This window comes from Anopheles gambiae, chromosome 3 (genome assembly GCF_943734735.2).
Source record: "Anopheles gambiae chromosome 3, idAnoGambNW_F1_1, whole genome shotgun sequence".
Classification (NCBI taxonomy): Eukaryota; Metazoa; Arthropoda; class Insecta; order Diptera; family Culicidae; genus Anopheles; species Anopheles gambiae.
Window position 1 is genome coordinate 20618225 of NC_064602.1, and position 25014 is coordinate 20643238.

Consider the following 25014-nt stretch of genomic DNA (forward strand, 5'->3'; position numbering starts at 1 on the left):
TTTATGTCATCGCAAACTGACTCCATATGGTGTTGCGTTTTGGCAACGTATCAGACAAGCAACGCCGAGCTTTCTGGCAAAAATGTTCACCCCATTGACCAACAAACCAGCATCTCTTCCTTCTCAGGAATGTTTTATTTTCATCCGTACCGAAACGACCGGTTGCACATTGAAAGATAGAGCAGCTAGCTGAAACAAAAATGGGAGTAAGAAGCAATCCCGTGCCAAGCCAATGCACTTGCACTACAAGGCTGGGCATAATCTAACACACAACGTACTAAAAACCCCCCGACAAACATACACCCAGCGTAAGCGTGTGGGGCCAAAAATACACACCATAGTGGGTTGTCGTGTTTTCTGCATCGAATTCACTCCACTATAAATAAACTGAAACAAAACCGTCCAAGAAATACTTGGCCAGCGAAAAAAAAAAAAAATGAACCGAAGTGCAGCTTTCGGCAACCAGCCCCGAAACTCTGTCGACGCTGACGAGGTTGGTTGCTCCTTTTCATCATCAGAAAAGCTTTCCAATCGACCACTATGTTCGGTTTTTATGTCCACCTCTGCTGCCCCGCCCTCTGTTTGGTGTATAAACAGGGGCCATGGCACATGGCCGCCTGGAAGCCTGCCTGAAACGTTTTCCGCAACCCATCACAGTTGAGTTGATCTGTCGCATTTATACGCTCTGCGAGTGGTTTCATTTTTCTTCCTCACTCTCTTTCCCCGACCTCCGGCGACATTCTATTGCCCTTTGGATTATTTCCTTTCCCCCGGCAGAAGCTTCATCCGGTGTGTACCATTCGGCTTCGGACAGCGCGGAGACCATTTGGCCAATCGCCGTCCAGTGTGGCCCGCTGCTCATCCCGCCAGCCTAACAGTGTCACACAAACACACTCAAATCCCTGCCTGACGAGGAGCTTGACAATTCAATAGAGAAAAACACACACTCTTGCAAAGCGCTCAGCCACCCGCAAATGCCACCCAGCGCGCTCTGACAGCTGCCAAACCGTGTTCGGTGGAAGGGGCGGAAATTTCATTCAATGCCCCCAACCCGCCCAACTGGGAATTGGGAACAGTACATCAATTTTTACATTCCTATTCCTCCTGCTTAGCAGCGGAGAAAGATAAATGGAACTGGAAGGCAAGTCAACTACAAACAGCAACAAAATCCCCAAGACATTCGTTCCTCTTCCAGCGTCCTCGCCATCCTCGCCATTCGCCATGGAAAGAAAGTTAAAGGCGATCGAATTAGAGAAGAAATGAAAAATAGGAAGCGGGTCCGGAAAGTGGGAAAATCGAACTTCCTTCCCGATCTCGCCAAACTCCCAATACACTGTGCCGTACTGCACTGTACTGTACTTCGTCGTAAATGCTGTTGGTGTTGGTGTGCATTCGACCCGGTTCCAGATGGATTACGTTCGATGTGTTGCGCTGCCCGGTGGGAGGGAAAGCAAATTTTCCGGGTTCGTTGGAGCCACCTCCCACTCGATGAGGAGGAGAATGATGATGATGATGATGATACTGCACAGTGCTGCTAGGAAAGCATTTCCTTTTTACATTCCGCAAGAAGAAAAAAGCAACCACGCACCGGGCAAGATGAGGCTGGAACGCAGTGGGAGGGTAAAAATTCGGAAAAATAAATAGCGCATGAAGCGACGGCCAGGCAATGGGAAAACAATCTTTTTTGGCAACAGTTTTGCATCTCGCGCACCCCGTTTCATAATCATACCCAAACAGTTAGCCATAACTGCTTTGGGCCAATGTCCCGAGCTCGGCTTTGGCCCGGAATCCCTCGAGGGAAGTTTTTGTTTCGACCTATATTTTGTTACAACTTTCGGTATTATGCTTTTTTCCGTTTTTCCGTTCTTTCATTCAACCATCCCCCGCACGAACGGTCACCCGATGATTGTTTTGCATTGTTTTATCGCTTTTTTGTTGCTTTCTAGCATTTAAAGTGTCTCCTTCTTTTTTAAGGATTGTTTACGCTATCGGGTCGACGATGTCTTATGTTTCTTGAGATAATAAAAACGAAAAAGATCAACAACGACAGTCCATCATTTCAGATTATCGTAAGGTCAAACGATGTAAGCAAAGAAGTTTCGCTGCAGTTACAGGAGACGTTGTTTGTCAAACGGCAAGCGTGTGCCTTACATAATATTACTTTGAATTTATTTTCATAAAAAGTGAAAGAATTAAAATAAACCATAAACCATAAACCAGTGGTGCATAGTTAATGACATCTGGGAATTAATTAGCTATTGTGCCAGTGCTGAAAAATGCTACATGAAACGTACAATAATTGTCCGGATGAGTTGAATGGGAAGAATTTTGTTCATATTTTATTGGAAGAACTCCAACTAAAATTAAAAAAAAGCTAATGTATTAAAGCTTTTCATGCTTCTTCGAATCATGGAAAGTTAAACTAAATTCAATCATTTATCAGTTTTAAATTCTGGTTACGTTTAATATCTCATGTTTGCAATGTAGTCGAAATATCTTCAGAACATCTGATTTGTGCCTATAATATGATGAGAATTACAAGGAAAATTAATAGTAATTTAAAATACTCTCAAATTCCTAGCAACAAATTCACACTTATGAAGTAAAACTGACTCACTCATCCCTGCGAAAAAGACTGCGAAGTTATCAAATCCTTTGTAAAAGTTTCAATGCGTTTGCTTTTCAAGCTAGACATGCTCTAGCTCCTCTTTTACAAGATTGTACTTAATTCGACAAAGCAATGGTCTTGAAGTTATAGATGTCACTGAATATCTTGCCAGCCAGTCACTCGTTACCACCAGCAAAAAAAAAAAGCAAACTCCAAGTTAGTGTCGCAGGTCGCATACAGCTCCAACGGCAACCCAACTCCGATGTCCCGCTGTGTTCTGTGGTGTTGTAGCAAAAGCCGCTGGATTGAAACCTTCCTTGCCAACTCTCGCTTCAAAATCGATCTTCACAGTTGCATAACGATGTTTTCTCGTGTAAAACGATGTAAGTGCCACCATGCTAAGGGCGGAAAGTATGGCATCAAGCGTAGTGTAAAATGCTTTCAGCTAGATTTTGCTCAACTGCTAACGTTTCCGTTCCAGGGCGCCTAGAGAGCGGAGGATTTGTTCCACCGACAGACAGAAAACCTTGGATAAAGCAGACTGATGGCCATGAAGTTTTACGCTTCGTTTGGTTAGCTCGAAGCTCCGAAGGCCTTGCACCGACTGGAGGTGAAGGGTCAGTCAAATGTGAGAAATAAATGGGAAAGAAAAGTAATCAGTTGTTTGATAAATCAAGCAAAGAGGAGTGCACATTTCCCACAAATTTGTTTTGAGATCTTTTCTCAACAAAACAAGTAAAAACAATAGATGTGCTTTCATCATGCGTACCACAGTAAACTATGTTGTTGATTAGTTCCACAATCCGCTTGTTGTTTCTCAACACACAATGGTGGTCATATTCAATTAACAAACATTTTTCACCCAACAAACTTTATGTTCCTCTCAACACTTTCAAGAAGCTTCTTCATGAAGCGTTTTCGTCCTAATGAACAAACCGTGTTGTAATAAAGTGCACTGGAGAAAACTTTTCGCTCGCAGCTGGTCATCCTCCCAAGTGCCTCGGCAAAGCTTCTTCATTATAACCGTCTCACCTTTTCCGAAATACCACGAACCAGGCGGGGGAACATTTCCAAAAGCAATGCACCACCCGTTCAAGCACAAATCAAGTAATGCAGAGAAGTTATTTCCTGCGACAATTGCAGCGTCCATTAAGAGGAGAAAATTGAAACAATCATCTGTGGCCCGGTACGCTTCGAACGCAAACTTTGCACCAGCAGTAACGATGCCGCGCCACTCAGTAACCCTCAGGGAGGGTCAAAATTACTTACACGGAGCATCGTTGACACGCTGCCAACTGCAAACTGGTGCTGCTGTGGGAAACTTATTGCTACCTTTCGTTAGCCAAGAATGTCTTCTAACCCCCCTACCCATTCCAAAACCCGTTGGTCCAGCTGCAACGTTGCACAATTGCTCGCTCGCAGTGCGTCCGTGAACGATGCTGCAGCCTGACCGGGCGAGAAAACAGAAATCGTACTGTGGGAACACGATCAGCAATGCTTCTGGCGAGGAAAATAGAAATTCAAATCGAAATGAGTTCGCACAAACCACAGCAAAGAATTATGCAAAATCCTTTGCCATCCACCGGTTTGCAGCAATCCACCGGAAGTCGGGTCGGTACTCCTTCATCATGAGCTGGCGGAGTGCTGGTTTCGTAGAGCCCGCAGAGAATGGACGCATAAATTACGACAACTGAGCCCCCGGGCATTATGCCACTGCTGCTGCTCCTGATACGCCCGGACCTATCCCCACACTTCCGCTGCCGGTTGCTTCCGCTAATAGGATATTGCATTTGCATCGCAGCTGAATAGAAGAGACGAACGAGAGATGAATGGATCTATTTTGCTGCAAATAAGCTGCTTTGTGAAAAGCTAACTAGACGTGCACTAATCTGATTAAAGTTAGTATTATTTTTCTTTGGGGTTTAGTTTTTATTCCGCACTGAGCTAATTGAAAATGTTGAACAATGGATCGGGGTGTGATGGTTACAAAATTCCGAGCCGAAATATTTCAAATCTGGAGTTCAGTAATCGATGGAGGGAACATTTAACTTAGTTAAGTGATGGGCGGCATACCGATCTAAAAATATACATAAAAGCTCCTACAACACTATAACTAGCTCGAGGTAGATCTATATTTTCTCAAAAATTATATTTACCAAGAGCCGTTGCATCGTTTTCATAAAACAGTGGAATATTCGGCTAATCGTAAATAAAAATCGATTGGCCGCAGACAAAATTCCTCCGACTTTCGTCTAAAATGATCGCATTGAGTTTTGGCGCCATTGCTTAGAGTTGCAAATCCAGTGGACGCGATTTCTGCTTAACGACAGTTTTGTTCATGTTTCTCAGCAATTATGGCACTGTTTGGCCGGTTGCATCGACCTTCCGGCCAAGCTAACGCAGCGGAGTAGTGACATTCCCCTAGGTCTTCAATTCCAGCATCATTTCAGTACTTCGGTCGCTCAGGGTCGTCGGAACTGGACTTTCTTTCGAGGTTCTAATTGTTGCCTAATAGTGCCAAAATGTTATAGTCGGAACAGACCTATACTTAGACGTCCACAAACTGCAGCACGGAGTCCGTTTCAGACGCTACGGTGTGCCGTTCTTTTTTATCTTGCATACTTCTAAATGAAGTTCCTTTACTTTTTTGGCCATCACGGTTAGAGTTCGACTGATCAAGGTGTAAATTTATGACTGCTGCCTTATAAAATGCTAGTTTTGAAAATGCAATTAATGTTTTGTTAGAGCGAGATAACATGAACCAATGAAAAATTGATAATTTTGTCCAATTTTATAATGGAAACGTTACCGGATTATTTACTTTAAGCCTAGAAAATACGGAAGAATGTAAGATTGCGCAAGTTAGTGTATCTCGTTCAACTAACCTTTTTGCTTCGGTCTGTTTGTTATTAATGGTTGCAATCCTAACTGTAATACTGATGGCTTTCTCTGTCCCTGTTTTAGTATGCGCTAATTTTGCTGGTATGGTTCTATAAGATGTAAAATTTGGATCTTTCATCAGTCTCAGTTCTATATCTGCTTATAGCTTTGGAGCTAATCTAGTGTTATTTTAATTTGGATATTATCCATAAAAAATCAATAAAAAATCAATATCAATATCAATAAAAATCAATCAATATCAATATCAATCACTCTTTTTCCTTTTCAACCACTCGTTTTGTCCTTTATAGATCACAAAGACGTCCAATGACGATCATTTGGACTTTGATGACTAGATATTTTTTCAACGTTTTTAAGTCGTTCATTTGGACATAAAAACCGCTGTAGTTCAACCTCTAGAGAGCTAGCTGAATTATATTTGTTATCGCCGGCTGTAGTGCTTGTTTACTATGCAAGTATAATATTCTTAGGATTTTTAAACATTTGAAGAATTGAGCTAAAGAATTGATGGCAATCATAGTTTTAAGTTTCAATAATGCTGTCTACAGGCTACTATCACTGATGCGTAGATACTTCATCGCATAAAACATACAAACACCGAAGTTTGGATTGTTATTCAGAAAATAATTTTCTTCTAGTCTACAATAACCAACCATGTTTAGCCTTTCTGTGAGCTGCGAGCTACCATCATTTCTCAAAAGAATTATTCCTGTAGCACTTTCCGTGTATTTAATTCATGTGTCCAACAATTACGAAGTATAAGCTAGTGCAACTGAAGAGTAGATGATCCTATTTCTATTGGATCGATTCCCATCTGAAGACAATTCCCGGTACAATAAAGGAAATCTAATACTACTATACATGATGGTTCTTTACAAGAAGTACTTTACTGTTAACTCATACACAATAGGAACAAAATGAAAAATGAAAGTAAAAAATAGTACAATTGTAGTGTTTTACAGTTAGTTAGTTCGTTTTTAATCAAACAGTTGTTCTTAGCTGAAGCAGAAGCAGCACAATCTGCATCGCTTCGTGTTTTTTCCACTGCTTTTCGACTTAACTATCACAATACTGCTTCATTTAAACTTGCTCGGCACAAATTCCACCCTCAGGTAACGGCTATGCAGCTAAAACACTCTTGTCAAGTGTGCTTGACAGAGTTTTTTTTCTTTTTCTCCACATCGTTACTTACTGACAGCATCTCACTGCAGGACACGTACACTTAACCGCGCACGAGAAGATGAAAATAACTTTGACGAAGTAAAATGGAATTAGTTGAAATAAGAAACCCCACTACAACAGCTACAGCAATGAAAGAAGAGAAGCAGACAATGTGCCCGCTAAACCGAGAAGGTAGTTAATCTTGTCCCACGCCACAAAACTGGCAGAAGAGACGTTCCACACGAGATAAGAAACCAAATCGAGTGTGCGACCGAAAAGCTCGCTGCCCGGGATACGGGACGGCCAACACTGCGCAACAACTTACACGGGTGTGCTGGCGCTGCTGCAAATCTTAATTCAATATTGAACTATGCTGGCGCCAGCGGTTTTTGGCCCGAACACGCTCTCCCAAACATTCTTATCGCGCTGCCATTCGAAACCACCCACTGGAGTGTGTGCGTGGTAGGGAAGCAACGAGATGAAGTGTATTTTCACAACGCGCGTATGGTGTGTTTCGCCGAATAGAGAGGAAAGGGCAAAAGAAAATCGCCGAAGGCGACCCCCGAACAACAAGTTTAGTGCGACTACTTTTACTCATTTTGCTCCAGGGGAGGGGTGGTTGGCAAGTGGATCACTGCTGCACGAACGTATCCCATCGGCATGCTCACACACCCGCTTAAACCCCTGCCGGCTATACGGGGAGGATTATCCGGACATGAGAATATGGCAGCAACTGACACACGCAAACAAACAACTCTCCGCTGCATAACTTTTCCTTCAGCATCACTTTATATAAGCGCTGCTCAATCGGTGGATACACTCGCAAAGAGGCGCAAACACACTCACGCACCCACACACACACACAAGCAACAGTTCAAGGATTTCCAATCATCGGTTCGGAGCATCGTCGCCACACAAATCGGATCCGCTACGACTCATTGACGGATCTGTGCGGGCAACGAGACGAACAAAAAAAAACAGCAAAATGGTGACACACAAACACGCAACTGTTCCGCCACACCCGCCGCCCTCACACGGTGCGATTGTTTGTCTACCAAGATTGATGAGTCGCCCGACGACCGGATGGGTGCTTAAGGTCGCTCGGGAGGGGTGCGCTGTCATCAAACAAATTCACTGTCACGTACCATATGCGGCCGTACATTGTTTTCCGGCTTCGCAGTGGTCCACAGGCGCAGTCCTAGCAGCACTTTCCGTTTCAATTTTCATGTCCACTTCTGCCTGGTGCCTCGGATCTACTTGTTGGGCCATTTTGGCCAGGTTCCCGGCAAAATAAAGGGCCATTAAAATAAAAGTTAGATTATCACCAACCTGTAGCGGCGGTATCGGTTTGCTCCCCCGGAGTGTCAAAATGTTATGGCCCTTTGCAACCTTGAGAAGCGTGCGGTCTTTGAGCCTTTCTATCCTTTGTGACTGTTTGTGTGTGTGTGTATCGGGAACGAGTCGTGGAAGAGGTAGAGAGTTCAGATTTATTTCGCTCACCACGCGCCAACTCTTCCCTGTCGACGGCCAACCGAAGCCCGAAACATTTGATTCTTTTATTGGTAAATTTTCATTAAAAATTCATTGCCTACTCGTTCGGGCGTCGTCGTCGCATGGAAAAAAGGTAGCTTCAAAGTTGTGTTCCTCCCCCCTTTGCCGGCCGATGGTGGGACAGGTCCAACAAAAAGGCACACACTGTCTCCGTCGCCGACTGCTTTGGGTGGCGTTCGTCGAGTCATGCTCATAAAAACATAATCCTTTGTGTACACACAGAGACACACACACGGGCGCGCCCGCGGAGTGCCAAGGACAATGCGCGCATGAGACGCACGGCATTGTCGCCTGTCACGGTCCGTACGGCAATACACACACACACTCCCGGGACGATCCGAAGACACAAAATCACATAAAATAAATATGGGACGATGGGTTTTATTATATTGCCACCGTCCAAAACGCGCTCGGATTGCGCTCCAGAAACGCGCAACACGCAGGAATGCGGCCAGTGACCGGGAAGGAGCGCAGCATTAGCGATGCGGGGGGGGAAATAGGGTAGCCGCCAGCCGCGAGGCCACGGGGTTGAAGTGAAATATTCCAATTTTTATGGCGCTCAATTTTTCATATTTTTAATATATAGATATATTTCTTCGTCTCTCTAGCAATCATGCGAGCCAAATGTTTATGTGTGATTGCGCTGTGTGTGTGCGTGTGTTTGTGACATGGACACATTTGAAATATATGGCATTGAGGGAGATTAAATGACGCCATGGCGTGGCTTGCAAAATGTGCGCGCGCCCCTCCCGGAAGCGTGGAGAAAGTTTTTCCCGCTGCTCCGGGAAAGGGAAGGAAATCTTGCGCGAGGACGTCGCCGTGTTTGTCGAGCGGGAAATTCCGCCCAGAAGGATGTGTCACATTTTTGCTGCTTTCTTTGCGCTCTTCCGCTTGCTGCGTGGGGAGGGACGGGCAAGTAGATAGAAAACGGAGGGTGTGCTTCAGTGTGCTTTCCGATCGTCAAAAGCAGTGGTTGCAGCAGAAGGGATGAGCAGCGGATCGGGAGGAAAGTATAAAACGTGTTTTCCGATTCGAAAGCTCCACATCAAGCACACACACATACGCACACCCTCTCTCCCACACACACACACACACACACACACATACATACACGAAGAGAAGAACCAACGAAAAACATAAAATAAAAACGGTCATCCAACCTTTTCCCAACATCGGGGAAGTAGGTACAAAACGAGGGCGACTCGCTGACGGCTTCCCTCTCCCTTCCCACCGGCGGTCTATTGCGGTGTCCTCGACGGTAAAGTAAAGTTTTCCAAACACGCCTCCAGGCGAGCGAGGGAGGGGTGTATCGAAAACGGGAAGTCGCTTTGTCACATTCGTAAGCAATTTTGACGTTGGCTTTCGGGCAGGGCCGTGTGCGTGTCGTTTTGCTTTTCTTTGTCCTTGGCTTGGCTCGTACTCCCGCGAGACGGTGTGTGTCACGTGGCCTTTGGACGTTGTTGCGCATACGGACGACGACGACGACGACGACCGGACGACGAGTGCCGGGGATAACTTCAAAGGGAGCAAAGAAACAAAAAAATGCGATTGTACCCACACGCAGATACTGTTGCTTGCGGAGCGTGGTTGGCACGGGAGTACGGGAAGGTATTTGCAATTCATTAAAACATTACGAAACCTCTTAAACGCTTCTACACTGTGCACAATTCATCTTTTAAGGTATTATTGTTTTTCGTCGCTTTGGCGTTTTAATGTTAGGCTGTGCGTTTAAAAATGTTATTACCTGTAAAAGCCTAATCAACTAAGGTTATTAAAAAGGTTCCACAAATTTAATTGTAGAATTGTAAGAATATTGAATTATTTTGAAAAGCTCCCAATATGTTTACTGAGCGGGAAAATAATTGAGCTTTTTATACCTTTTTTTAGCTTTAATTAATATGGTATCAGGGAATCTCCAAGATTTATAAATTTGACCTTTGAATCCTTAAACAAATTCTAGTGATTTGACATATCAATTATCAAATTGCAAAAAATGCCTTTTGGTCGAATTTCTTGAATCTTTTACGAACCTACAAAATTGTTATCTTGAGTCAAAATTATGTCGATTTAATTTATCTCGTAAAATAATTTATTTCGTGACTTAAACCCATCACTTCACGCAAAATAACACAAAAATTAGTGATATTAACTTAACTTAGTTAACTCGAAACCTTAAATTTGGACTTACTCAGAAATTCGAATTACGCGGTTTTTCTCGGTTCGCTGTAATAACGTTTAACAGCAACAACCTGCGCCCAGTGCTGCAAAATGTCACTGTCAATGTCGTACAAAAATCTGACTGAAACAAAATCCATATCAGCGTCACGTACACAATTGTGATAATCAGAGGTGATACTCAACACGATTTTTGTGACCAATGCATGCTTCATGTCATTTTGGCGACTGTCAGTCACTATGTCATTACTTTTTTTGACTGTTCATGAAAAATTCCGGCTGACATAAAATGATGTCAGCGTCACGAGCTCTGCTGTGATGATCGAAGGTGACAGTTGTTGCGACCATCACATGCTTGGTGACATTGTGTGTAACCATCTCTTTGTCAGTCACTTGGTCGTGACATTTTCAGTCGGTGATCATTGCAATGGTCATGGGAGATATGCGGTGCGTGCGAGTGGTTCCAAGAAACATAATGAGCATGTTTTCTCGCTCTGTTTGTCCCGACAGATAATCAACACAGACAGAGGGAGAAACCATACTAATTTTGCTTATATTCCAAGAATCATGATTATCGCCGACAAAAATGTCGTGACCAAGTGAGTGACCAAGAGTTCGGTGCTAATCAAAATGTCACCAAGCGTGTGATTGATCCTCCAACTGCTTGAGTCTCGTCACTGATCATCTCTCATCTCAGTTGTGTACGTGAGCTGATTTGAGCTTTGTTTCAGTCATAAGAGTTGGTGGCTGAAACAGTGGCAATTGTCAGCACTCATCAGTCATGCTCATGACATTTTGCGACACTGCCTGCGTCCTTCTAATAGGCTAATTGATGTGTTTGTAACGTGTCATAGCGTCAGTCATGCGTATGAAGTTCATCCAACGTTTCAACTGAAAATAGACGTATTGATGAGCCTTGTTTTAGACAGCTCTACCTAAGGACCAGACCCAGATGTATACGATAAGGCGTGGTAAAAGTAGCATCCATCTTGAAACTATCGTAATTTTTAAAGTCCATGACAAAAAGGGTATTCTTACTTGATATATTGAGGATTTCGTGAATTCAAGCAATGTTATAATAAAATGCGCATACGGTGATTAAACGTAAATATAGAATTAAAAAAAATATAATATCTCATCCATCATCTTCGACGCTTCCTGGCAGAAACAGAGCTTAAGCTACTCTGGCCAATTTCATAAAATAATATTATGTCAGGCGAAACCGCTCCAGATAGCTTGAAGACAAGATAAATGTTAGTCAACCTGCTGGCTACCAGCTGCCACCTATATTAATTAAAATTGATGAAAAATATTCATCCCGCTGTTGGCTTGCTACTGCTACTACTGCTAGACCCAACAAAAGACACTACCTTACCATCACTAGATTCCAGAGAGAAAAAAACGGGAATCATAAACGAAAGACAGGGAAAAAATCGGCAACTAAAATTAATTTATTCCACCCCACCAAGCCGGAAAGCTTAATCGCCAACTGGGCTGCATGAAGAGCTTTTCCGCTTGAGCCGATTACTGAGAACCCGCGAAAAGATCCGTCCGCCATCACCGGCGTTACACCCGTCCACCCGGTTCCCGGAGCGACCGACCCGTCGATGATGTGCCGTCTGCCCGGCACCCCTTCGAATATGAAAAAGCACGCGATGAGATGAGTGGAAAATTTTCATTTTCTCATTTGCCTGATGTGGAAACAGAAAAACAACAGCGAGGCTCAACGGCAAGCAGCACTCAGCAGTCTGTGTGTTTGTGTATAGAGTGAGAAAAAACAACCAACAACAAAGTTGCATTTTACATGCACCCGACATTCACCAACCAGCCGGAACTCCCCTCCCCCGGAACGCCTCGCCTTCTCGGCTGGCTGCGGGTTGGAGTAATCCAGCAAAACAGTGCGAAAGCGCTTGTACGCTTCGAGATAAGTCGGCACAATGGACGCCACCGTGGCGGCCCATTGTTGGCGAAGTAATTTATTCTCGCAGATGCATTTACGTACCGGCTCAACGCTTCCAGCGCGATGCCATTGCTCATCGCTTGCGTGTGGTGTGGCAAATGGCGAGGGGGGGATCCGCGAGGACGCTGTACTGGATGGTGATGTGAAATTGGATTCAAAATCGATGCATTTTCATGGTCTCATGGTGCAGCCATGCTTGCCGCCTGCACGGTGCGATTGAGTCGGGTTCACCTCATTGAAAATCAATTATCAACGGTGCAAGAGGAGGAGAAAAGGGAACATTTGTGCAAAGTTATGCACGTCGACAAGCCGTCAATTGGTACTGGTTGAAGTAGTTTATTAGTTAGTTTTATTGCTGAATGCAATCAAACATTGGGGTACGCTTTATACACAACCACAGTGCACATAAAAACGAATCATGTAGAGTAAATAATGGCGGAACTTTTAATGGTACAGATTTTTTTAAAATGAGTTTAATGTACCAAGAAGGTAAATTATTATGTAAAATATGTAAAAAATGCATGTAAAATATATTCAGTTTATCCTTTTGGAAACAGTAGATTACTATGTTGCACTCGTAATGATGGTTTTATGTTCCTCAAGCGGTAATAGTTGAGCAATACTGATGAAAACTGAATACGATCGGCATGCATCTGAGTTTACGTGTAATTGAGTAAGCTCGTTTGACGAGCAAAGTGAATATTTCTCACTTATTAATGATTGTTTGCATTTATTAGTCATAACTGACTGATTGACGGAACTATTGTACGTTAAAAGAGTATCGTAAAATAAGTTTAATTTGAATTTAAAACATCCAAATTTACTCAGCTGGCGGTTTTTGACCTTTGTATAAAATGCTAAAATAATTTCATGTGACTGTAACATGACTGTTAACTTGAATGGTTTAAGAAAAGCACCATTAAACAAAACAATCTGACCTAAGTTAAGGATTATGATTATGAAATCATGCTCAATACGGAAATATGCAATTGACTGTTTACGCAATGGTGGATTTTCAGTTGTTATTAATATAAAATAAATAAAATCAATAAAGGTAGTTAATCAACTGTTGCACACCACGCAATTACTGCACGCTGCTTGTAAATTGCTTTATTTCGAAGTATTTATAAAACATTACTGATTTCTGATAATTGTCCTCAAATATTGAGCATTTCTGCTGCATATTCCATTCTTTAACTTTTTGACAAAAACAAGATAAATTTTTAACCGCTACTCATTTTATTTTTTAGTAAATAGACATTTGTTTAGTCCACAGTTGAATAATTGGAACAAATAAAGTGCTTCGATAATATTTTACAATGTTTTACAAGTCATAATCAAATATCAACAACACAATTTCAGCAGTTTAAGATTCAAATTAGCTATCAACAGATGTTCTTGTGCATACTCTAGTCCTCGTAGCTTTTTGCACAGGAAATCCATTTTTACAATAAGTGCGAAATATTTGATGAATATAACGCTTGAACGCATAAAAGCATTGCTTTCAATAAAATATTCAGAATCCGTGTTTGAATTTGCCAAACGATGCAAACAGCCTCTGAAAAAACACCCTGAGCGTTTGAAAAATCATATTACGCATGTGAAAATAGCATCATTGAGATGAAACAACAACTTTTGACAGCTAAACTGAATCTTGAGCTACTGAAATTGTTTTGTTGCATTTGATTGTGGCTTGTACAAACCCTGTATTGCACAGACCAAAGCATCAAATTTTCTCCGTGGCATTAGTTTGATAGTGTTTTGTTTATCATTGATGTGCGGCAGCAGGGATAAGTTTAATACTTATTTTGTGAAATTCCTGCTTGAACGAAGGACTGATGCAAACCTGAACATAAAAGACTTAAATTAGGTTAGGTTTAAAAATCAGTTTTTTTTAATTATGTATCTTTTTCGGATTAAAATAAAATATACATACTATTTTTTAAACAATAAAGATGCCTCTATTAGCCACACATAACATGAATATTGTGGTTTTATCCAATTCAGATATATGGCTGTTCTCTAACATGAGTAATAATTGGTTAATTACCCTAGGAAATGAAAAATAACAAAACAATTCAAAAGACTGCTGATTGTGCATACTTACACTGAATTTATAAATTTAGTCATGTTTGAGCACGCATGGCTCATATTTTAAATATTCAAAATCTAGTAGTAAGATGCTACTACCTTTCTTAAGCTGTACAGAAAAACCGTCTTATCCGAGTATAAAAAAGTACAACTACCTTTCAATAGGTATATAAAAAGATCCGCTTACTGCCAAACACCTCACCGGAGGAATGTTAAATCCTGCACTTTTTCCCACCAAGCTTTTAAAGAGGTGCTTTTTGCATTATGGTCCATCATATTGCCGCCTGTGCCACTCGCACTTGACACAAGATTTATTTTGCCATCCACTTGCCCATGCTGGTGAGCTGTTAGTAAGCAAACGGAAAGGGGGAGGGGAGGAGATGGAAAACAGAACCAACACCGCTCAAAAGATGAACACAGTTCCTCTTTTGCCCATTGAAAGGCAGGCTAATCTTAGGTCACACTTGGGCCCACAACACGCTAAGCATCGTTCGTGTGATGTGTGGAGCTGCCCGGTGCCATAATGCTCACCGTCATCGCTCGCTACTGCTTACCACCACCATCTCCATAATAGATGTGTCGTTTTCGCATGTCGCTTCTCTGCGATTGACACATAGTACCCTTCCGGCAAGCGTGCGGCAGGCCGACAGGCCTGGCATGATTTCGGCGTCTTTGGTGAGCCGGGAAAAGCGTCATCTGCTCGTCGAGAGCATCGTGCAAAAGGTGCGGCGGCGTGCTAGCATTTACCTACTCGGGGGGAGAGAGGAGTGGGGATGATACACAATGCGCCAAGATGATGATACTTCATCGTTGAATGGATCGTTGCTGCTCTTTCGAAGGGGAAGCGTACAGTTTGCGTCGGTGGGCGAGGATTGCGTTTGGCGCGCGGGGCATGATGTGTGTAATCTAGATTACATGAGATGCGCAACATCATATGCCACACCGAAGAAACCAACCTGCCCAAGTGGTGGCAGTGGTGAACATCATCTTCCACCGCCACAGGGAAGAGGCCTTACCAAGCTGACAGCACCAAAAGATGGCACACTTTTCGTCAATAGAACTCTTGCCATGGCGCGAAAGTGGCACATGAATAGGTGAGTGTAATCACGGGTTGGTATTGAAATATGATTCAATTTCTATTCAACGGGGGTACACAAAAGCGATGCAAGATGATTAAAACTTGTCTGTTTACCAACCGACCTCATCGCAGATGCACTTTGTGTGGTGCAAATTCAATGTAAAGTGAAACACTAAACACGCTTTTTATGAAATGAAAATACATTAAAAACACTCTTATCATTTTAAAAATGAAAAATAAAACATAAACTTTCCATCAATTTACCCGATAACTTTCCCGGCACGGCAGCATGCACCGCGCGCCGCCCGCGGGTAATTAATTTATTATACTTTTATCTTTATTACTTCCCCGGGCCCATTGATCGCTTAATCAATATCAATTAAAAACCACAGTTCCGAAGCGAAACGAAAACTAGGGACCGGCCCCAAAAAACGGAGCGGAACAGTGGAAAGATAATGAAGCATACGCCGGCCTTCGGGGGGAGGGGTGCCGCCACTCATAATTAATTTCGCTGTAGCTGTAGTGTAGCGGAAAAAAGCTCGAGCCTGGTGCAAAATTGGCCCCAAACGTTTGGCCTGATTGGTGCGAAAGAAAGAAAGAAAAATGCCAACGAGAACACCAAATCGATTTTCCCGAAAAACAGCCGGTACCAGCTCGGCCTGATGATCAAGCAAAACAAATTGACTACTTTCTACACGCACCCCGGGACTGGCTTGAACAAAAAACAACGCACACAAAGGCTGCTGGCCCGTATAATGCGTGGGCCCACTTCGGCCGTCGATCAGGTCCCAAATCCGGTCCCATCGACGCCGGGCACTTCATCACCTAATCCGCGTTACGCTCTGTGCCAGGGGTGGATTTGAAAGAAAAAGGTGACACTAAGCTTCACTCTCGCTATCTCTTTCTCTCGCTATCTCTTTCTCTCGCTCTCTTTTCGTCCACTGCACTGCTGAGCGGGCGGGCGCTCGCCCGCAATCCCATAATTTTCACCCAATTTCACACCACCCTCTAATGACAATATTCAAATTTGCTTTGATGTAACGCACCCGCCAAAAGTGGTGGCCACCTCCCCCGTTGGAATCTTTTCCGGTGGCCAGCTGGCAAACGAAGGCAACCCAGGCCAGTAAAAGCAACACACAAAAAACCCCCCCAAATGACGAAACTAAATGGTTTCAAAACAAAGACAAAAGGCGATAAGGCTTAACGGGGAGGCGGAAACAAACAAAAGCCAGCGGCAACGGGATCCTTATCCAACCGTATCGAAGCAGCTAAAGGCAAAGAGTGGATGGTTTTTGTTTTTCTTCTTTTTTCTCTCTCAATCAGTTTTTCATGCCACTAGTCTCTGCTGCTGCTGCTCCTGCTGCCGCTAGTTAAAGGAAGCTTTCGCGTGCTTTTCCGTGCTTGATGGAGGCGCCTAGTGCCCTGTATCCGGATCCGCTTGAAGCCTTTAGCAAAAAGGCACTTTGCTGCCTTAAAGCAGAGCGAAGGCCCGATCCACCAAGCGGATGTCTGTGGACGTGTGCGTGTGTGTGTGTGGGGGTGTTTGTACTACCGTTTGCTGCCCATTTCCCGGGCCAAAAAAACAAAAACGTACGACGACATCGCTGGCCAAAATACACGCCGCGCTGCTGCCCCGTGTTGAAAGCGAGAGTTGGAAAATGAATATCGGCATCTCCCATGCGATACGGTCGTTTAAAATAATAAGTATGGAATGAAATAAAATTTACATTTCGTTTCGGGCTAGAGGCCCGGAACGCCGCTGTCGGGCCCAACAGCTCGCGGTCGACTCGCGCACGAAAACTGTCGTTCGTTTGCGATCGCGTAACGCTGCTACCGGGTGGGTGGGATAGCACGCTTTTTGCACACATATATTTTCCCAACCCCCCACTATCTTCTATTCTTTTGACTGGTAGCATCAGTGTGCATTAGCATATCAGAGAGCATAGCATACGGCGCTGTTGCGGATTAAAAATCTGCCTTTATGAATGCAAACACTACCGCGCGCGCGCTACATGTGTTCAAAGTGGCACGAGAGCGGAATTTCCAGCGCTTCTGGCCGGGGCTGCTCTTTGATGCTCGGCGAACACATTACACGGTGTAGAATCGGTTGTGGGGATCGGGTTTAAGCTTTGGGCTGGAACGCACGATGTAGGAATTGTTGCGTTTGCATGCTTGAACACGATTTAAAGTAATATTTTCACTTCTAAAACAGCAATATATTTCTGAACAGTTGTTATCATTCGCTTGTTATTTTATTTCACAAATGACACTGAATAAAGTGTCCATTTATTTTAGTGAGCATTTAAAATTGCTCTTTTCTTCTGAGACAAAAAAAGAAGCATGCAGCAAAACCTCATTAATTCGTCACAAATTATCAAAGAATTTGCTTTTACTGTGCTACGCCCCTTGCCGAACGGCACACAGGCTCTGCAGGCTCGGCCATCTCTTAGGCACCTCACTACACATTCACCTCGTTGTCATACTCCTTCCTCCACTTCGGGCTCGGTGATAAATTGCCCGTACGTGAGGGCTGTCACGCTTAGCTGTTGTATTACCAGTCATTTCGAGAGCTCGGGGTACGAAGCGAACGCATCCATATCCCGTGTGTCCCTTTATTGACACCGCAACAGCAGTGGCACGAGAGGAGAAAACGGCACACTCACCCAAACGGTTGAAGGTTGTTACGGTGTGCGATGAAATAGGCAATGGAGGGGGTGAAATTTCACTTGCCGAAGTGGTCAAAAACGCATTTACGCTCCAGCGCACAGAGAGACAGAACCTGGGACGCAGCGAACCCGCTACTACTACTACTACCACGGAGTTTGTCGGCACGAGGTGGCAAAATAAATATTCATGAGCGTACAAATTGCGCTGTTCCCGCTGAACCGGTTCCGGCGGTCGGTTCATAAACTGTGTGTTGGCTGACCGATCGAAAGCCATACACAACATTTGGACTGCATAAACACATACCTGTCTGAAGGTTGAGCCCGCTTTGTTTGGCCTTCCTTCCTTCGGTGCTTCACTTGGTTAATCCTTAGTACTGCTGCGTATGTTCACACTGCTACTAAAGCTGCCTAGTAGTATCTCGCATGAAGCTTCAGTAACGCTATGCGCTTGTTACACTTTACGCCACACACACTCATAGAAACACAGTGTATCACTGTAAGCCAGCCGGTTCCAAGCCTAGTTGATAACAGCTTACTTCGGGTTTCGCACATAGACACCAATTATCCATAGATTAGCTACCATACACACACAAAAGCACGCTCATACACGCACACACGTGGATGGAAATAGACACTAGAGCGTTGACGTTCACGACACAGACACACAGAAAAGGGTTAAGTTAGTTGAATAGACAGTATAAGCAATGCACCTACACACATACGCACACACACACACTGGGAATAACACACTAAACGCGCACAATGCACTTCTACGTTGGATTATCTTACTATACCGGCAACGCGGTCAATTCTGCTAGGGGTGGAAAAATAACGAACAAAAATTAGCTTTTCAAGCGGTTTTGTTAACTGCTTCACATTCCTTTCAGTGTAACGGTGCATACACTTAAAAATACAAGTAACACCAAGTACACTAATAACAAGTAACACTAAGCAACGCAGCAACAGACCCGCAAAACTCGTGTCGCGTTCATGTAAATCGGTCAACTTGCTGCTCTATTATCTTCCCAACCAACGGGCTTTTCCCCTCGTAGATTCGTACCCTGAGGGTTGCCGTGGAAGGGCGTAAAATTTGCATTACTGTGCACAGGTTGTGTGTATTGTCCTTCCCTTCTGTTGTTTGCAAGAAAATTGCACCGCTTGCTACGTTGCTTTCAATGCATTGTCACTGTATCCTGTGCCGTATATTGTGCATAGCACAATCTGTGTAGCTAGGAGAGAAGGAGCTCTACCCGTAACCCACCACAGCCGGGTTTTGGGGGCTTTGTGCCACATGGCACTGTGTTCTGTGGCCACTCGTTGCGACCTACAATGCTTTCACTTCCATCCACTTTCTTGCGGCAATTCTTCGAGCCCGCTCAAGCAGAAACTCGCCCTCGATCTGCCTCCTCCCTGCTTGGTTATCATCATCATCCCTTTATCCCGGGCCCCAAAACGAGCACACGCTGCCAACTACAACAATGCAACCCACGCCCGGAACAAGCGCGTCAACAAGCGGCACACAAGTGGAGCAGGCTCTTTTGTCTCCATGCCCCGCCTCTCCCCACACACACACACATCCGTGGCGTTGTTTTGTCTTGCATTGCATTGGCGCTTCCGGTGCTTTCGTTTCGCATTTACCGCACCGTTCTCTTTTTGGTCGCTTTGAACGCTTTCTTCACTATTGTCGTTGGGTGATTTGGCAGGCACACATACACACACACACACCCACAAAACAGTTGCCAGAAATTAAGCCACTCACTTAGATCGTAAAGGCAGAAATGACAGCCACTGTCACTGACAGGAGGTAATTGTTTCTGCAGCGGGTTGGAAGATCCTGCAGTGAAGGACGCAACTGTAATTGAGGTTATTGTTGAACCAGTGTAATCTTAACTTCTGGAAGATCTATATTTCGTTTTGGGGTGTCTTCTGTTCGCATATGTTTCAGAGTAATACACATACATACTCACACACTCACACACACATACACACACATAAATCCCAAAATCTGATTATGACCACACCAATTACTTCCGGGAATGTAACATCAGTGGGAGACCATTTCAGCAGAGTTCAGAAGATATTTCTCCGCCTTAAACTATCGCACACACACATACACCCTGTACATACATCCACACACGGAAACTGGAACCACTCAGCTCCTGGCACTGTGACGGGCACCTCTCCAAAAGCTTGCACCGTTGCTTCAAACCCGATCAACAGAGTGTCTCAAGGCCCTAGTTTCGGCAAAACCTCCAAGTTGACGAAGTGACAAAGTCCCGCACGGAGAGACTGACACAACTGACTCACCACACCAGCCAACTGGTACTGGTCGAACCGACACCGACTGCTGCGACTATCGCCATGGCAACCGACAGCGATTACCGATTGCCACACATATACGCACGGCCTACGCACACCGAGACAGTGATCGTTCACGCTTCTCTTCCGCTTTGAAGCGATGCCTTGCAAGTTGAGATTTGCATTCCCAAAGCCACTCCAATCACTCTGTTGTGCGTTTCGCAACGGAACTGTGTGTATGGGCAGTTTGACGCTCGCTCTCTCTTCGTTTGTGTGTGTGTGTGTTTGTGGATCATTCTGCATCGGGTTTCCGGTTTTCCCGAACTTCACAAGCTCTCGCTCTCTCCACATCCTGTGTGCCGTATGTGTCCGTGGCTTCTCTCGGGTGGTTCTCTCGTGTGCTTACGCTTCTTCTACCAGCGTGTGCGTGTCTGCGTTCGGGCTGCTGTCATCCCGACAACATCCGGCATCGCTTATCTCCCCGTCTCCTGAAATTCTTATCACTTCAGGCTCGAAAAGCGGGAGTAATCGGTACTCGGCCCAAAAGTAGAGATACCTGCTTCGGGAGCGAACCGGAACATATGGTGTGCTCACGCCAATAAGGCAGGGGCAGCCACACCGATCAGCAGTCTCCCATATATCCGTTCGCACAATGTGGTCCGTGCTTGTACGAGAGCATTGAATATGCACGCACTCGGCCGTACAGGTGGGGCGTCGGTCCAAAACACAAATCCACCTTCCGTGCCGAAAAAGTCACGCATACTCTCTTAACATTATGCACGAAATGCTATTTGGAACTTGAGTTTCGCGTTGGACAGAACAAATAGATTCACTAAACCCGCTTTTGGAGCTAGTTGGAGGAGTCGTTTTGGAGCACAACCTCTAAACGAAGCTTTCGAGGTCGTCTCCGTCCGAAACTATGACATAATGTGGCAGCGCGTCCGAAACCTCCACGCAGAGACAGGCTTGGCAGACGACGGTGCTGCAACACGTAGTTCCGTCCATTTCCGGAGGTGTGTGCGCGACCTTTTCCAAACCCACACAGACACACGGACTGCTTAGCGCAAGGACGCTGGGAAACACAAGGAACACACACCGAACCCCTCCCGAGACCGACGGGACGGGAGGTTTTCTTTTTATTTATTTCCGCCCCAGTCTCAGGCCCAGCCAGTGAGGGCGACTGGGTTCGTAATTCGTTGCGACGCCAAATTGATTGGCTTGGCACAGGTTGCTTTCGACTCCACTCCGAAAACAATAAAAGGACACTCACACACACAACAGCCAAACAGTGGGTGCCGTTGTTGATAGCAAGGATCCTCGGCCTTGTCTGCCTACGACGAAACAATCACACCCTGTGGTGGTGGGTGTCTCGCTCTTGCTCACTGTTTTGTCGTCCCTTTCCGACACTTCCGTTCCGTAGTAACGTCTATTTCGCACACTTTTCGGCACACACACACACACGCCCTTGGATCGTAATCGAATGAGCAGAGTAGGCGACTACTTCTTCGGCCTTCCTGTCGTCGTCTGTCTTCTTATCGGGACAGCTTGTATTGGGAAGCTTTTGCTAGGTGGGCGAATCTTATCAGGCGTCATTTTTGTGTGTGCTGCTGCTAGTAAAGGATTGTCGAAGGCTTAACCAGAGAGCCATAGAGAGGGAGTTAGAGAGAGCGAGCACAAAGAGACGGAGAGAGAGAGTACCTCGAATACAGTGCGAAACAACGAACGGAAAACTTTTAAGTTAATTAACAACGGGAAAAAAGAATTGATTTATTCGCAGCGTAAGCACACGGTCACGCAACCGGGAGCATCCACCGAGGCAGCCGGAGTCATTTTGGACACTATTTTAGTTCAGTACATGGGTGGGTGGTGGTGGTGGAACTGGGGAGGGAATGCTTACAGGGTGCTCTTATCCTCTTTTGCACCACTTCATAGTCAAATTTCTGGTTTCGGGTTCCGGTTTCGTACGAGTTCTTCCGAGTTGTTACAGCTCAGCTGAGTTTCAATGGTGTTGTCTTGCTGATTTCTTTCCATCAGAAAACTTTTTGTAACTTTTGGGCGTGCGTGTATCCATTTTGTCCTTCTTCTAGCTTTTGTTCACTTCACTGCTACACAAGGTACACACATTCTCCCATCGTGGATTTACTGTTTTGGACGCAAGCCATTAGGCTAAAACCGCCTTTGGGAAAACATACCGACAGGCACACGCACTGACACAATGATGGTAGGATCAACCCATAAAAAAATTGAACTTGACCAAACCAACTCCTACCGTGATGAGGGACACAAAGTGGGAAGGGACCAGAATGGTTGATGACGCTGCTAGTGTTGGGGTTGGGTTGCAGAGGACAAAACAGAGATGACAGAGATTGACCGATAGGCGAATGGGTGGCCTTGCGAAACGCGGTACGCGGCACATACGACCGGTGGGAAAACTGACTGAAGACTGAAGGTGGAAGCTTTTCCGACCAGCAGCAACCGCTTGGCCGACGATTGTAGCAGCCGCCTGCAACGGCACCATACTACTACACCCTTCGCTCTCTCTCTCTTTCTCTTCGTACGCGCGCGGGTGGTGTTACTCCCTTCGCGCTCTCATGCTCGCGCGGTCGTGGGAGTATTGCGTGTCCTTCGGTGCCGCGAAACACAGGCAGGCGCTTTCGGTGTGTGCTCTCTTGTGATGCGCTCTCGCAGACAGTCAGCTAGGGCACGAGTGGAGTGACAACGGGAAGCAAGCTACTGCCGTGTAACCGGTGTGAGGGTGTGTTTGTGTGAGGATCCATACCGGAGCCAATCTTAGGGCGAGCTTCGCGGAATCTTTCGTTGTATTTCGGGAGAGCGGCAAACAACCGTTTCTTGCGCACGGCCATCCACTAGGAAAGTTGTTGTCTAGCGTAGCGTCTTGGTGGTTAGGGCTCGAAACCGAGAATGGGAATTTAGTACATTGGCCGACTTTTAGTACATTCCCGTTTGAATGGTGTTATATTGTTCACTAATGCACTAAGAAGGAGTCTTAATTGGGTCACCATTTCTTATGTGTCTTTGATTGGTTGGTTTTTACGAAATGTGAATATATTAATAGTTTTTTAATGTATTTAAGTAATGACAAATACTTTTCTTTTTTTTACAAAATAGGTTCCATCTCATGTGGCATTCAGCGTCGTCTGTTGCATTTTGGTCAAGGCTAGTAGTAATTGTTTTATATGAATAGGATTAATTTGATTATGAAATTAGTCAATATTGCGCAATTAACTTCAAAGTTAATCATGAGAATGATAGAACATGTTTATATTAATCATTATTAACACAATTCAACCATTTGAAAATGAAATTAACACTTGTGACTCCGAGTTGAGAATAATAGAAGATTTTTTGTACGTGAGAAGATTTCTTGTTAGTTGAAAACATGTTCTAAAATATTCTCCATTATTCAGAATCTCTCCGAAATTCTGACCCGTAGCAATTAAGAACCCAACACAAAACTGTTCTACTGTTATATTGTTACCTTCCAATGCAACGCTTCCAATGAAATATAGACACACTAACTTGAGTTGGGGCAAGCCTTCCCCCCCCCCCCCCCCCCAATAGGGCACTCGGTTGTCATTGAAGAAACCGAACCGACGACATGCTCACCGTAATGCGCGCGAACCGTTGCGCAAGGTACAGGTTCTGCTCTCGCTTGCGATGCGTGTCAAAAACACGGGATACCATCCCTTACCGGCCCTTACCCAACACAGGTCCGGGGCAATGGGTCAGGTTTGTGTTTTGTCTCTCTCAATCTGCATCTGAAAGGTTGTCCATGTGGGTGAGTTAGTATTGGTGAGCTTTCAGGGCTTTGAGCACGCCGTTTGTTGGAGGATTGTTTATGCACCCGGGCTGCTTGAATAGATTGGGGCAGTAGAAAAAGCATAATTTCCAAAAATGATGCAAAACATTTTGTTATTTGAAATAATTTAACTTTTTCATATTATTGCAAAGGAAAAATTTGAGTTTTAATGGACCTTGTTTTATCTTAATATGTTGCTGTATTAAATTCGACATTTTTTGTGCTATTTTTTATTGTTGTGCATTCTTTAAACTAAGCTAATTGCGCCTACCATGAGGATAAATGAAAAATAAATCTTAACACACATCTCACTAACGTAAAAAACTGCTGTTTAAAATTGCTGTTTAATGGTTTAAGTATAAATCAACAGGTTGACGAACCTGAAGCTATACTGCGCCTAAATGTATACAAAGAGGCAATCGGTGGAGGCAGTGTTGCGTGCCAATTTTCATTCTTTAGCTTTACCCTATTCACTCATGGTACACAGCTTTCTTTGTAAGGTTCGTGCTTCAGCATACTCTGAATTAATGTATAAAAAACGTAACCTATAATTATCTGCGAACAGCAATGGTTGAGAATAGGTATCAAAAACCTAAGGTAAAATACTGCTAGAAACATGTGTTAATATACTAAATATTGCAAAATAATTGTTATTTCTTTGTTTATGACATCGTTGAAAAACGATTAACAATAAAAAAGATTTGA

General features: G+C 44.3%; 1 long non-coding RNA gene across 2 annotated transcripts in view; it reads right to left on the minus strand.

Moving 5' to 3' along the window:
- Window positions 1–22949, minus strand: part of LOC133394052 (uncharacterized) — a 42144-nt gene extending 19195 nt beyond the window's left edge. The window contains exons 1-2 of one of the 2 annotated variants that reach the window (XR_009766587.1): window positions 22759–22949; window positions 18496–19005 (exon numbers count right to left, since the gene is read on the minus strand). This is a non-coding gene — a long non-coding RNA (uncharacterized LOC133394052). The remainder of the gene's footprint in view (window positions 1–18495; window positions 19006–22758) is intronic. The other variant, XR_009766586.1, reaches the window with a different exon arrangement.
- Between the last annotated feature and the right edge of the window lie 2065 nt (window positions 22950–25014).